The 15,652-nt window shown below is 39.1% G+C and overlaps 1 protein-coding gene across 2 annotated transcripts in view; it reads left to right on the top strand.

The window, feature by feature from the left end:
• The first annotated feature begins 790 nt into the window (after window positions 1–790).
• Window positions 791–15,652, top strand: part of CYSLTR1 (cysteinyl leukotriene receptor 1) — a 28,113-nt gene continuing 13,251 nt past the window's right edge. The window contains exon 1 of one of the 2 annotated variants that reach the window (XM_008507392.2): window positions 791–1,042. The gene's annotated coding sequence lies outside the window, so the exon portion shown is untranslated. The remainder of the gene's footprint in view (window positions 1,043–15,652) is intronic. The other variant, XM_070606704.1, reaches the window with a different exon arrangement.

The raw sequence follows: 15,652 nt of genomic DNA, 5'->3' as shown, positions 1-15,652 counted from the left end.
TATAGACCATCTTAACATAACTTAATACAATTGATGTAACCAGCTAATATCCATTTGGTTCATAAGATCAAGATGCCACCCCAAGCTCCAGTCACCACATAGCAAATTGCCATGTCCCGATTCTCCCGAAGCCAGACAGAGCATCCGATATCTCCAACACTCCCAGAGCCTAGCCAAAGACCAAGAGCATTTACCTGGCTCCCAAATTCCTAACACAGGACCACTGATAGCAAGCCCAGTCATTCCAGACCGTTTTCAGTGTGACAGAAAAAAACCCACTTTTAATCCAGTGGAGGCAATGTATTGTCGTGGGGATTTGGGGAAGCCAACCTCAAACTAAGACAATTATTTTCCAGGACATAAAACACCAGAAAGGGAAAGCCTTTTTAGAATGTGGACAGAGCCACAAGTGTTATAAATGAGAGAGAGAGAGAGATGTGAACTTTATCTTGCCTAAGATCATGTTTCACATAATGACAGTTAGATTAGCATATACTGGTAGAATTATCTTTATCTGCCTACAAATAGTCTAACCACCCTCAAGTCACAAAAATCAGACCAAACTAAGCCGAACAGAGTATACTCCTTCCTGCTTCCCATCTCAAAGCAGCTGCATGATTTCCTGAGGATGCTGTTGCTGGAGCTAGGGATAAAGGCTCATTTATAACACAACAACCTGCAAGTCTCCAGTTTCTATTCTTCCTCGTTCCTTCTGCCTTCCCCTCCCCCACTTTGCACCAGAGGAGCCAAATTTAGGCGTGCTTTAAACAGTTTGAGGACTAATCTGAAAGAGGAAGAAGAATCTGTATACATTGGCTAGCATATGTGCCCTGCCCTCTCTCCTCTTGAAAATAGCGACAACTCGTCTTTTCAAAGAAGCCGGCCTAAAGAGCAGGAGCCCTGTGAATGGAGTGTGCTTTCAGGACTGTCCAGAGTATTCGGTTCTCCAAGGAACGGGTAGATTGGATTTACTGAAGACTTGGAGCTTGCTTCTGAGAGTAAATGCAAAAGGACCTTAAACTGTCAACCTTGAAGTTAGCAGGTAAGGAGATTCAGTGTTTCAATGCCAGGATCAAAACAGCATGTAGTAAAATTCTGCTGATGGCAGATTTTAGCAAATTCCTAGAAATTTGGGGATAACTAATATGCCTTGCCTGCTATAAATTAGGCTGTTGGTATGAATTCTTTCTGCTTTATTTATCAGCCAGAGATTTGATAATCTAGTTTGTCAACAAATATTGCTCAGTCCTTCTGCTAGGGGCTCAATGCGGCAAAATACAGACAGGACACTCCCCAAGCCTCCAGCACCTTTGCAATCAAGTCAGAAATGTAGGGCATATTTTAAAATCCTATTTTAAGGGCTCAATGGAGTTTCTCTATCTGTAATGACAGTTTCCTTCACTATGGAAAAAAATATATATAGTGACTGCTGAGGGTAAACCAAACGGTGAAGAATGATCTGATATTTTCACAAGGTAGTTTCACATTATCCCACTTTAACCTCTCAACATACTGCAATTTAGACGGGTTAGGTGGTACTACCCCTGTTTGCAAATAAGTAAATAGGCTCAAAGTGGTTAAGAATTTTTTTTTTTTAAAGATTTTATTTTTTTTCCTTTTTCTCCCCAAAGCCCCCCAGTACATAGTTGTATATTCTTCATTGTGGGTTCTTCTAGATGTGGCATGTGGGACGCTGCCTCAGCGTGGTTTGATGAGCAGTGCCATGTCCGCGCCCAGGATTGGAACCAGCGAAACACTGGGCCGCCTGCAGCGGAGCGCGTGAACTTAACCACTCGGCCACGGGGCCAGCCCCTCAAAGTGGTTAAGAATTTTCTGGAAACGCACCACACAACTAGAAATTGGCAAGTTCTGACTAGAGACTGCAAATAGAAAGCTCTCATATCTATAAATGAATATAAGAAAATTGCACTAGCTATTTAGTAACTTAGACATATCTAACACAGACCAAGTTTACACAGAGCGAACACTTTATACATTTTAATCAGAATCTTGGGCCAGGAGCATTCTTCTACTTAGCAGCAATGAAGCTGTTTTCAAGGGTAAACAAATGGGTTGGTGGGTTCCATCTCTAGCTAAAAACAAAAGCAAAAAAACCTTGAATTCAGTGGTTCTGGCTTACAGCGCTCTGATTGCTTTGAAACCTAGAGAGAGGCCATGACACCATACAGTTATCAGGTGATTATTCAAAAACAAAATGTAACAAACCTGGACTTGGGACTGCATTGTATTTCAAATATATTAATGAACTTTGTTTCTAGACAATTTTAAGTTTATAGTATCTGCTGCAGCAAGATTAAGTTTAAGGTATCTATTAAAACCATTCAAAAATATTTTCTGTTGTTGTTTCACTATTAATTGCCCAAGTAGAACTAAAAGTTGTCTGTGTTTACATAGTAAATAAACAACCTCATGTATTATATTTATATCCATCCCCTTAACAAAAACTGCTCCCCAGGTCCCCATAATATTTAAATGACTACACTAGCCAGTCAGTTCCTACATATGAAATAAATCACCCTGGGAGCCAGTGAACCCAAATAGAATGGTAGGTTAAAGAATGTTTGCAGATTAAGTCCAGTCTGAATCCAGCATTTCAGTGTCTTCCTAGCTCAGAATCCTCAATTTCATTTTCTACTACCCTTTCCTTCCTACCTTAATCAAATTTTGATATGTTTAGGAATTATTTATCTGGAGTAAAAACAAGATTCTTCTATGGCACAGAAAATTATAAATTTGCCTTTGCAGTATCATTGGCTGATAATAAGGGATTAAAGGGAGAGCACTAATCCTTAAGATACATATCCAACTTTGTGGATTTGATGCTATGAAGTGTTACTATCATAATCTCCCAGGTAACACGGGTCTGCATGAACCTCTACTTTGATCCATTTTGTTATTTCTTATGTTCTTATTAAAATATCTCAAATCTGTTGTAATCCAGTTAAGCAAGTGTCAATTAAGCTCAATACAGTATGTGGCACAAAGTAAGGTAAGATGTAGTTCCTGCCCTTGGGAAACTTACGTTGGTGGGGATACAAGACACAGAACATAAAAATATGAGACAGTAAACCAATGTTATGTTTTTCATGGCAAGGGAGTTTGGGGAAGAAAGCTAGCAGTGGGCTGGGCTGAATGGAGAAGGCTTCACAGAGAAGATAAAATGAGATAGGCCTAAAAGAATATCTAGGATATGGGACTATACTGAGCAAACTTTCTGTGCACATAGTAAGTGATCAATATATGTGTTTGAATTCAATTCTACTCGCAGAAATGATGTTAGAAATATATTATATCAAAAGTGAGTTTGGCACCCACAGGGTACACCAAGGAGCCTGATCTGGCTAGAGTAAAGGGATTAAATTGAGGAATAAGAGAAAATAAATTTCGATAGAAATTTAAGACCAGATTATTATACATTGAATTCCAGGCACTTTTTAATAGGAAATCATATCAGCAAACTTAGAATAAGTGAGGACATCATGGAAAAACATTTTGAGTAGATGAATCTGGCAGAGTTTCATAGACCTGACAACGCTTGGAGAAAACTAGAGATGGAGAGACCCCTTATAGACTAGAAATTAATGAGGCTCTCAACTACATTGGTGGCAGTGAAAATGGAATGGAGAGAGACTCAAGAGACATTTAAAATGAATAATAGATGGAGGTTGGTGAGTGATTAAATACAGGCAGCACAGGAAAGGAATAAGTCAGAGCTGTCTCTGAAATTTTGAATCTATGGGATCTGGGCAGTTGTGCTGCTACTGTTCACTGAAATAGGTAACTTGGGGATGGAAGTGGGAAGTGTAGGACATGATGAGTTCTGTTTTTGATCTATTGAGTTTGAGGAGATGGCAAAAATTCCAAGAAGCAATGTCTGATGGATGGTGGGAAATAATGGCCCTGAATGTGAGTGATGGGTAAGAGGTGGAGGCCGAAGTTAAACCTGGGGAGGGTGATAGCCAAGGCCATAAGAATAGCTCAGCTTAGAGAAAGCAGATCTAATCTAAGAGATGACCAAGGACTGACACTTATGCAGTGCCTACACTTTCAAGCAAGAGGAAGAAGAGGGTCCTGAGAAATAAGAGCCACAGAAATATAATTTTTCTTCTCCTCACAAGATACCAAGAGTCTTGAGGGAAGATATGAGGTTATTTATTCTTTTAAACCTCCCCTCCCCAACCATAACTAGCATAGTGCCTCTTACACACCATGAGCACTCAATAAATATTAAATTATTCTAACATAAGCAAGCACAGAGCTTTTTTTCTTTGGTTTCAAACTATCGTCAAGTTTGAACCCAGTCATAAACTCTGCAACGTAACAGTGGCTGCTCTAAACTACCTTGCTGTATGGATTTCAAAGGGAAAGAAACCGGGCCTGGATAACTGGGAGTTTATCCTAGCTTTGCCTTTTAATCAGCTGTGTTTTCTGCAGCAGGAAATATTGAGCATCAGTACTTCTTGTTTTCCTCATGTATCTAACGTAGTAGTGAGCTTGTAGGAATATTTTTCAGATCTTCTAAAATTATAAATATGAAAGCAAACTGAAAACACAAACTACCATCCAAAACACTTTTGTTTAAAGTCCATTCCAGGGGAATAAAATACATAACAAAATTGATTGCATGTGGAGGGAGTAGGGCCAGTTACTTTCTGCTCCCAACACTACACCTCTGGACCAGGAGCCTCGCTCTAAGCATCAGTAATCTCATCTTACTCCTAGGACTCATCAGTAGGATCCAGCCCTCTGGTTACCACCAACTTTACAATACCTGTGCAAGTTTCAAAGTGAATTCTGAAAGGAATAAAAAATTTAATAGTAATATTTAAGAAGTATTTTTCTCAAAATACTATCTACCTTTTTTCATTAGCTATTACTTCTATGAAGTCCATTGATTCTTTGGATTAAATGCTAAGGATCAAAATAATTTTTTACACCGAGTTCTGAATGTACACAATTTCCACTACTCTGTCATAAAGCCACTTGTTCAACCACAGGTTTGGTTATAATACTAATCATGTTCTCAGAATATATAGGTAGTGCATGTGTCTTTCCCTAAAATACAAAGACCTAAAGTCATTGTTATCCTTTACACCAATGTTATTTGGGTTTCAGGCTACATGGTTGTCTATATGGTATGATTTGAGAGGCAGTAAAAAACAACTTTCCCGGTTCAATCAGGCATGAGCAAACTCCTGGGAGACAGATTCATACTAAACAAGCCTACAAAAGAGATTCACGAGTCAGAATGCCAATTTGTTGATTTGAGTTGAGGAAATACAACTGCTAAGAAGTTTGAGAGACTCATAGCAGATGGTGGCACATCCTCATCCTTACAGAAAAAGCAACAAAGGAAGGCATTTGACCTGATTAGATAAATCCAGACACCTTAAGTCCGTTAATTCATGTTACAATACTGGTGCTAAAACATCGTCAACTGACAATTACTTTGGCCTTCAATTGAGAATTCTTCATAGGTTGGTAGAGAAGACCACTGTTTAAACATAAGTTGTGTGTCCCAAAACTCTTCTATCCTGCTTCCTCATTCCATTCCATCACACTCCATCCCACCACGATCCTTCCCTTCTTTGTGCCCCACCAGTTTTTTTTCTGGATTTAGAGGGTAGTATGTATGAGAAAAAAGAGAAAGGAAAATCTTTAAATGTTTGGAAGAAGTTAGTTAGCAAGGGCTTTTGTAGAAATAGAGGGAAAGAGACAAAACAGAAGAGTAAACACAGACCCTTGAGCTCAAACACAGAGCTGATTTTCCTTTTGATGAATAAAATGTCATTGTCTCATTTAGGGTTTTAGAATCAATGCATCCCAGACATTTGAGCTCCTACTTAAATGTAGCTGATGGAAAAGGAAAAAGAGCTGAGATCTAGACTTAGAGTTCCCTGGCACATTCAAGCTTTCTTTCTTTTTTTTTTTTTTTTTTTCATGAATCCCTTTTCCCTAAAAAGGAAAGAAAAGTCCAGCGTGGAATCACATTTTGAGATGCCTAAAATATAAGATTTGTTAATATTTCTCATCTATTTCAGATTTACAGCCTTTGCTTTTACATAGTGTTGTCTTTGTGTTGTCATGGATAAAACATAGTAAGTGGAATTAAGCTAATAATAACAACACTCAAACATCTCTGACACGTCTCACGCACTTATTCCAAAGTTCCCAGGAAGTTCAGGCCTCAGAAGATATTAAAAGCTTCTTTTCATTCCAAATTGGTTACCCTTTATGTTTAATCTGAATTTGTGTTCTTATTTAAGACAAAGGCCTTAAGTAAAAATCAATCTCTTAGAGAACAATTATCTTGTTTCCAAGATCCAGGCATCCAAATACCAAGAAGTTAGAGGCAGGCCTCCGAATCAGCTGTGAGCAATGGCCTGAGAAATTAGGGGGATTCCAAGCTGGCTGGTAATCAGATAGAGACTTATAGAGATATTCCTGGAAGAAGGTAGGCCCTCTAGTTAGTGCTTTACAAAAAGTTCAAAAGTATATAAGCTGTCTGTAACATATTCTTACCACCCAGACTAAGAGTGGAACTATCCTCCCACTGTACACTCCCACCCACAGTCATACACTCATCAAGATTTCTATTGCCATTTTGTGACTTGCATTTCCCTTCAGGTCTGTTCTTATGAATCACTTTATTCTGATTACATGGAATAAAACATTTGTGTTACACTACTATGCAAAGGGGCACCCTGTGTCATTAGCTCTGAATGCCACAGTCCAAGTTCCTTTTGGGCTTGACGGTGTCCTGTGTTTGGGATCCAACTATCTGAGAACAGAGTGGCCAGATTTGATGGGAGTGATGTTTTTCCCTTAAGGATGAAGAAGCTACTGGAGAGACACATCTTAGAGCTGTCAGCAATGCAGTATCAACTCCCCTGTAGTTTCTTATACCAGTGAAAAGGCTGCTAAGCATATCCCTGGAAATGCCAAGCAAAAAAGCGACTTATTGTGATAATAAGGCTACAGTGATCACAGGAGAATATTTCTACTCCCCTCTCCAAGATCTTTTATTACCATGGAGGAAAGCCGCTGAGATCATTAGCATAAGCCTGGTTGCTTATAGATTAAAACTCCATGGAATATGTGTAACTTTACTCCAGTCACCCAATAACCAATCAATCAATAAACATTTTTTGCACATTTTTCCATGCGCAACACATTGTGAAAGGCTAGGCTTTGTGTTCACAGAGCTTAAGAAAAAATGGCTGGACTTTTTTTTTTCTCTCATCCTAGGGGTGTTCACAAGCTACCTAGGGAGACAAGATTCCCAAACATTAAAAGATACAAAAGAAGGTAGAACACTGACTGCCATATTATTGGTACAGACAATAAACAGAATACAAGTTCAAAGAAGAGGGATATGACTGTAGGATGGGGTAGTCAATGCAGATGTCAGGAAGTGAAATCTGAGCTGAGCCTAGTATGAGTAGGAAAGAGAACCATAAAAAGTTACATTTGTATAATGCTTTACAGTTTACAAAACATTCATATTTGCCGATTCTCCTATTCATTCATGTATCCAATTCAACAAATGCCTGTTGTATCAAAAGATTAATAAAATCATGGTTTCAGTTAATTAACTCAATGGGGGGAATCCCTTCACAATGTATACATATATCAAATCATCACGTTGTACATTTCAAATATTTTACAATCGTATTTGTCAATTCTACCTCAGTAAAGCTGGGGGAAAAAAACATTGTCCCCTCCCTCCCTGAGCTCAGTCTTAGAGGACGAGCAGCGTAACTAACTTTTTTCATTTGACAATAATAGGATACATGGAAAGAATATGAAAGAGGGCATGGGGGAGTTGACCAAATAAAAGTAGGGCCCCTCTGAGCTGCATGCACCCCATAAAAACTAAGTTTCCTGCATCTTGCCACTGCTCAGCAGAAGTGAAGGAAGTATCTGCCTTAGAAGGCTGAGCCCTGAGTCCCAACCTCCCCCACTTCCTCTTCTGCTTTGGCCCTGCCTTCATCACTCCACCCCTGTTGGCAGTCCTCCAGCACATGCAGACCATCTGGCCCATGCTAGCATTAGCTATAAAGGTAGAGGAAGTCTTGAGGAGGCATTCAACTTAATAGAGTCATAAAACTACATCAAAATTTTTTTTTTTTTGAGGAAGATTAGCCCTGAGCTAACTACTGCCAGTCTTCCTCTTTTTTGCTGAGGAAGCCTGGCCCTGAGCTAACATCCATGCCCATCTTCCTCCACTCCATATGTGGGACGCCTACCACAGCATGGCGTGCCAAGCGGTGCCAATGTCCGCACTGGGGATCCGAACCGGCGAACCCTGGGCCGCTGAGAAGCGGAACATGCAAACTTAACTGCTGTGCCACCGGGCCGGCCTCTACATCAAAATATTGATTTAATCTTTCAGTCTCTCCTGTTGGCTGAATTCAATAACATTCATCATCAGTCTCACCCAGACCCTGCAGTCAAATACATCCTTAGGTCTTTGGATTTTCATCAGTCTCTGACCTAGGCTACTTTTGAACTCTCCTTCAGCCCCACCAGACCATTTTTGCCTTTTTTGTTTTAAACTCTTTGCCTTCTGTTCCTTCCTAAATGTGTGGGTTCATCTGCCCCATCCCCTTTCCTTTCTTTTCCAGTAATTTGTACAGTGTCCGTTTATGAGTCATGTTCCCCTACACGCTTTGACTTTTCGAGTTTCTCTTTAACAGACTCTACTCCTGGAGGTGTCCACATTTCACTTCCACTTTACGCCATTATTTAAATTTCTGCACAATAGCACCTGCGTTTCCATACCAAAAACATGTTCCTCTCTCCACCCCCTACACACTCACCTTGGGGAGTTAAATACTCTATTACTCAAAAGCATCTAATACTACACACTTACTCTTCCAAAGTTGCTCAATTAGGAGAGGAAGAGAGCAAAAATGAATAAAGCAGACTGACTGCCATTAATGGGCTCACCCTCTAAATGGGTATGACAGACATGCAAGCAAGCAAAAGAGTAATTACAGCACGGTAATAAGTAAGATGAAAGAACCATGAACAAGGAAGCATTTGTAGAGAACGACAACTTCAATTTGAATCTTGAAGTGTAAGCAGAAATTTGCCAAGTTCACCTCTTTGACCATGTAAAGGTGAAAGAGGATGCGTGGTTCAACTATCTTCAAGTAGCCAAGGCATGGTGAGAAGGATCCTGAACTAAGTTGGTAGGGGAGAGAGAGAGTCAGAGGATACTGCAAAATAAAAATCCAACAGAACTTAGAATTTACAAATGACGGATGAAGTCCGGGTGGGGTGGGGTCAAATATTATTACCAAGTTCTGTGCCTGAGTTACTGGAAGACTATTAGTGTCAATAAGAAAAACAGAAAAGTCAGTTGAAGAAGTTCGTTTGGGAGTGAAGATGATGTACTTATCTTTAAGAATGTTGAAATTGAGAAAAAGGCATGTAATTCGAGAAGAGTAATCTAATAGGCAGTTGAAAATGAGAGATTAAAGTTCAGGTGAATAGTTTGTGGCTGAAACAGAGAATTGAGGCATCCACACGAAAGTGATCTTTTTAAATGATGAAGTTGATAAATTCTCCAAGAGAAAGAGAGAAGCAAAGAACTAAATACGAAACATTTCCATTTCACAGATCTTGGCTGCACTGACAACCTCAATTGGCTATCTGAATATCTGTCACTGATGAAAGGGAGACCAAAAGGAAGAGTAGGTACTGGGGCAGCAGTGTGGTAGTAGAACTCGAGTGAGGGTTGTAATGCCTGGGTTCTAGTCCCAGCCCTGTCACTAGATATGTGCTCTTGAGCAAGTCATCACCACTCCGCTCCCATCCCCAGGTTTCAGTTTTTTCACATGTAGAAGTCCATTGGAACACAATGCAAAGATACTTCTAGCTCAAGGTGGCACTTATTCTTGGAATAACAAAGAGTATGTTCTACTGACACAGGTTGGTAATATAATTTCTTTAAAAAGAATTGCATACAATCTCACTAGCCATTCATTATATTCCTGGTGTGTATGCAACGTGCTATGCTAACCACTCTAGAAAAAAAAATTGAGGAAGTACAAGGGGAAGTAAAAGAGATAAAAGAAAACATGAAGATATAATTCCTGCTTTCAAGAAACTTGCAGTCTAGTTGAACCTACTGGCCTCACTTTCAGCTGATCCACTGTAAGTCATAATTCAGCTGTCAGACTTGCCCATCACTTTAGTTGGATGAAAAACAAGTAGCTTAAATTTAGCTCTCATACGAAGTTGTACTTAGTACTTTTCTGCTTTGGTAAAATGTTCTTTAAAAATTCCTGTTACTGTTTCAAGAGTTATACCAAAGGAAAAATAAGAAAGTAATATAGTGAATGAATGATAGATCTAATGTGACTCAGTAAAGCAATTTGGAAACGAGTTAGTCTGATTCAACACATTTACTGGGCACCAACTGTTATTTTCCCTGCTAGGTTCTACAGAAACTATTCGTTTTAATTAGATCTGGTCTTTGTCCTCAAAAAAGTCTACAATTGATTAGTAGAGATTAGACAAATACACAAATTACTACAAGAAAAAGTAAAAAGAAGAGGTAGAAACACAAAATTGAATTCTGTAGTTGAACCATCGACCTCTGTGGCCAACTGCTCTCCAAGGTTCTAACATCCTGAGAATGCCCTGTACTTCCTCCCTCCTAATTCTTCCTTCCACATCTCACCTTTCTACTAACCCTTCCTCATTATGCCCTCTGGAACCCCCTTTTCATTATAAGTAAGTTCTCCTACATCCTAAACCTCTTCAAATAACTCTCCGACCACTTCCTTGCCTTAAGTAAAACTTGGTCCTCCCGATCAAAAGGAAGCTGCTTATTTTCCTACATTCCATGTACTGTGAGATCTAGAGAGTCTGTTGGATGTCTCCTGGCTCCCTGATGCCACTTTAAACCATTACTCTTCTACCATGATGCAAAAAGCCATTCATCTATGCCACCCTCTAATCTTCCTTATTAATGTCGTCATCTGTTGACCTCCTGGTTATATTTTTCCCTAATTCACTGAATATTTTGACATTTGGCTTACAGTATTCCTTTCTACTCCAAATCCTGCTATCACCTTGGTAACTTCATTTTCCGTGTAAACAGCCAACCCAGCAAACTGCCTTTAACTTTTCTTGACCACTTTATCTGGAATAATGTCCATTCATATTCCTCCTTGGTTACTCATTCCACGGCCATACTTGGGGTCTTATTTATCATCACATAACTAAAATCTTAAACTCCAGTGTACCATACCCTGACCACAAGCTCCTAGACTTTAGGCTATCTCACACCCTTATTGTCACTACACCAGTTATCAAATATAAGTGAATCTTCCAGTCCCTCGGTCTCTACCTTTTCTCCCAATTTGTTAAACTTCTTCATGGTTTCACTTTTAATCATTCTTTTGGTAGTGTTTTCAATTTACTCACCCCATTGTCCTTTTATAACATTTGCTCTATGACACCTAACCTTGTATCAATTTTAGCATTTGCATTTTTTCTCTTCTACACCCAGGCTACTGAACACTACTGGAATAAATTGCACAATTTTGTAGACTGGAACCATTAAAAATCTACACTTTGCAACCTCAGTTGGGCCTTCAGTCCCTTCGTGGTCATATTTCACTCTCATTCCCCAGAACCACCATTGAAATCTTCACCGGTTTTTAGAAGACCTAAACCCAAGTGCAGCCCTGTTTTTCTCAACAGACAACGTTGTCTCTTACTTCACCAAGAAAGTTAAGCCTCTCAGGGATCAGCAAACTCTATCTTTGCTGCTCCACTTCCTCTTTCCATTACATGTCACTTATTTTTTTCTCACTCTGCACCCTCTAATGGCTTTCTTTTTTCTTTTTTTTTTTTAAAGATTTTATTTTTTTCCTTTTTCTCCCCAAAGCACCCCCTGGTACATAGTTGCATATTCTCCATTGTGGGTCCTTCTAGTTGTGGCATGTGGGACGTTGCCTCAGCGTGGTCTGATGAGCAGTACCATGTCCGCGCCCAGGATTCGAACCAATGAAACACTGGGCTGCGTGCAGCGGAACACGTGAACTTAACCACTTGGTCACGGGGCCAGCCCTCTAGTGGCTTTCTGTTCTCCAGAGGATAAACTCAAATTCTCTAGAATGGTATACAAGACCCTTTATGATCTAGTTCTTGCATTTCCTTCCAAACTATTTTCTCACTTTTAAACCCTATAGTACAACCACACGCAGATACATACACCCAAACAGGCACACCTGCACACACATACACCCTCCTTCTTATATTTCATCCCTATCACATTGTTAGCTGTTCCCTAAATATGCCAGACTATTTCACACCTCCAACCTGTTGCTTATTCTACTTTCTACCTTTGCCTAGAATGCTCTTCTCCACCTGTCATACCCTTCTATCTTTTATGAAGCCTTTACTAACATACATACACCATTTACTATTCCCATTCTCTGTATCCTTTATATAATTCTATTGCAGCAGCTGTAATGGTGCAATGAATTAATTTTGTTAACATATCTGTGTCTCCTTCTAGTAGAGTGTAAGCCTTCGTGGGCAGAGCTTGTGTCTTATTTTCCAAAGGATCTAGAACAGAATTGATACATAGTATCCAATACATCCCTTTTCATATAACTAGCATATCACAGTAGTACAGACCATCAGAAAAGTTTTTATGGAGGAAGGGATGTAAAAATTGCCTTAAAGATGATTAGAATTACATCTGCTAGCAATGAGGACAAAGGGCATTTCCAATGGCAAAGTGGTCTGAGCAAAGGAAAAGAGACCAAATAAGGGATGAGCTGATCATAAGGTCACATTTATATAATATTCACATAGTAAAGCATGGAAAGTGACTCTATAAGGTTAGGATAGAATATTATTGTAGTCTTGAATGGTACTTCAAGCTTAACTTAATAGCCCACTGGAGACCTTTGAAAGGGAAGTGATATAATTAGAACAGTGCTTTAAGATGAATAATCCAGCATAAATGATAAAGACAGACTGAACAGAAGAGAAATAAGAAAATTTAAAAAGAAAGTTGTAATTTCTAATATTCAGTAAACAGTACTCCAATATTATAACCAAAATAGAGTAAAGAAATGGATCAACTCTTGGCTTTTATACAGTTCTCTGCACAACAGTTTGTTCAACTGTCATGATTCGTACCAGTATATGAGTTTGTTTTATGTCAGTGTTCAGTGACAGATCTTGTGGAATCTGAAAGTTAACAGTGTGGCATAGTGAAAACAGCACTGGATGTGAGTCAGGCATCCTGGCTCAGCCACTAATTCTGTGTGTTACTTTCAGCAATCATTTTATCTTTCTGGTCATGAAGGGAGTGGGGTTAGATTAGATGTTTTCTAAGTGCTCTTCCAGCTCCAACATTCTATAAAACTAGGTCATTCATTCTCACTATAAAACAGAGATTTTATAGCCACTTCTGGAAGCCTCCTTCAACAGAGTAGTTCTGTTTAAGAATTGTTTTCTATATCCTGACGCATACTACCTTTTATTGACTTATTCACAGTGACCTGGTTCAACTAACACTTGTGTTGGAACATAGCTCTCATCCCTTCTCATATGACTCACTCTGTGACCGTGTCTGGTCTAAAATCCTCATGAAAGCCTGAACACAAGAACACTGCTAAGTTACTCTTTGCCCTGCGATTTCTTGCTGTAGAGAGTGCCCACAAAGCACTGGTAGAATTTTTCAAATGAATACATTTTAGAGTAGCAAATTTGATATTATGTTAACAGATTTACAGTAACAGAAAGGGCCCTGAGAAGTAATTTAGTACAATCTAGTGGGATGAAATTTATGTTTTCTCCTATAGGCAATCAGGAGATTCTCAGGAGAGAGAAGGTGTGATCAAAGTGGGGTTCAGTCAGGACTACCTCCTCACTACTGATTTATGAACAAGTTGAAACTTGCTTTCCATGGTTATACCTAGTTTGTTCTTTCTTTCTTTTTAGCTCTGCTTGCACCAAAGCAGTACATTTTCTGACTGGTATTTAGCAAACTATACAAACTTACTGGGCATTGACATCAGTTTCATCTCCCAACTCATCTAATTTTTAAAAGTTAGTCCAGGAGCCAGTTCTGTGGCCAAGTGGTTAAGTTTGCACACTTTGTTTCAGTGGTGGCCCGGGGTTCACCAGTTTGCATCCTGGGCGCAGACCCACATACTACTCATCAAGCCATTCTGAGGTGGGGTCCCACATAGAAGAACTGGAAGGACATACAATTAGGATATACAACTATGTGTTGGGCTTTGGGAAGAAAAAAAGAGGAAGATTGGCAACAGATGTTAGCTCAGGGCCAATCTTCCTCACCAAAAAGCACACCTAAAAGAAAATTACTAAAAAAGAAAGTTATTCCGAATTCTAACTCCTATTCACCAGTTGGTAACATCTGCATAAAATGATTCCATTTTCTTGCCTATTATCAAGGATATTAATAACAATGGTAGCCCAAGGCCAACCCTGTGAGACATGGCTATATCAGTCTCAGACCAACACTCATCAGCTATCATTCTCAAGCATAATCCTACCACCAATTCAATGCTAGTCAGTAACACCTTTAAGGTTTTACCATGTCTCAAGCCCTGGGCTAAGCTTGCTGAGAATACAAAGACAAGTGAGACAGGCTACCTGCCCTAAGGAGCTTCAGGGGAGAAGAGCTAAGCCAAGTACATAAATAGAAATAAGAGGGGCTTAGAAAATATTTTTGAATGAATAAATATAATTTAATATTAGGCATAAAGCAGTAAGTTCTAAGCTGTACCATATTTTTCTGCTTTATCCTTGAGTGTGGTAGGAAGAATAGAATTTAAAGTTTTAAATCAGGCTGGTGGGCTCTTCTCTTTTCAAATCCAGCTTCCTTTCTTCTTAATACTTCTTAGTACTTAATATAAACTGATCTTGTATCTTTACCAATATCTTTCTAGATACGGCAGTTAAAGTTTGAGGTTCAGTTTCCAGGCCTATCCTTTAACAAATTTTTCAGTTTAACATCAGAAACCTTAGCTGAATAATAGTTTGAGATAATTTAAACAAGGCTCAGCAGGCATTTCATTTTATTCTATTTATGATGAAACAACAAACCATTAATCATGTAATCAAAATCAGAAGAGGTTTCTTCAATTACATTAAATTAACTTTTCATGTGCCATTCACTTACATAGTCATAGACCACTTCCAATTCACTAAGAGTATACACCAGCTGATGTACTTGTCAAAGTCTCAAAAATGTATATTCCTGAGAAGAATGTGACTACATTACTGTTTTCTGTAACAGGGAAATAAAGCACAGTCTGCTCCTCCACACTAAAGGATACCCAATATCAGACAACTGGATGACCTTCTGTTTCCCCCTTGGGTCCTTCTTTAGTAGCATCATGTGCCTTTTTTAAGAGCTTCTTTCAACGTTGCAAAATCCTGACTTTATCTGGAAACCTTCAGCTGCATATCCAGCTTTGGCTATAATTTAGCCAGGAGACCTCACCTGGACTGAAGGCAAAGATTTCTGACAACCCCTTTCTGTTGGAGCATTTATATGCAGACTACACTGTTTCATTCCCACCTTGCCAGAAAAAAAAGTCTGTGATGAAATTAACTTCTATCT

Source organism: Equus przewalskii, chromosome X, assembly GCF_037783145.1.
Source record: "Equus przewalskii isolate Varuska chromosome X, EquPr2, whole genome shotgun sequence".
NCBI lineage: Eukaryota > Metazoa > Chordata > Mammalia > Perissodactyla > Equidae > Equus > Equus przewalskii.
Note: the sequence above shows the minus strand (reverse complement) of the source record. Positions and strands in the feature narration are given on the sequence as shown.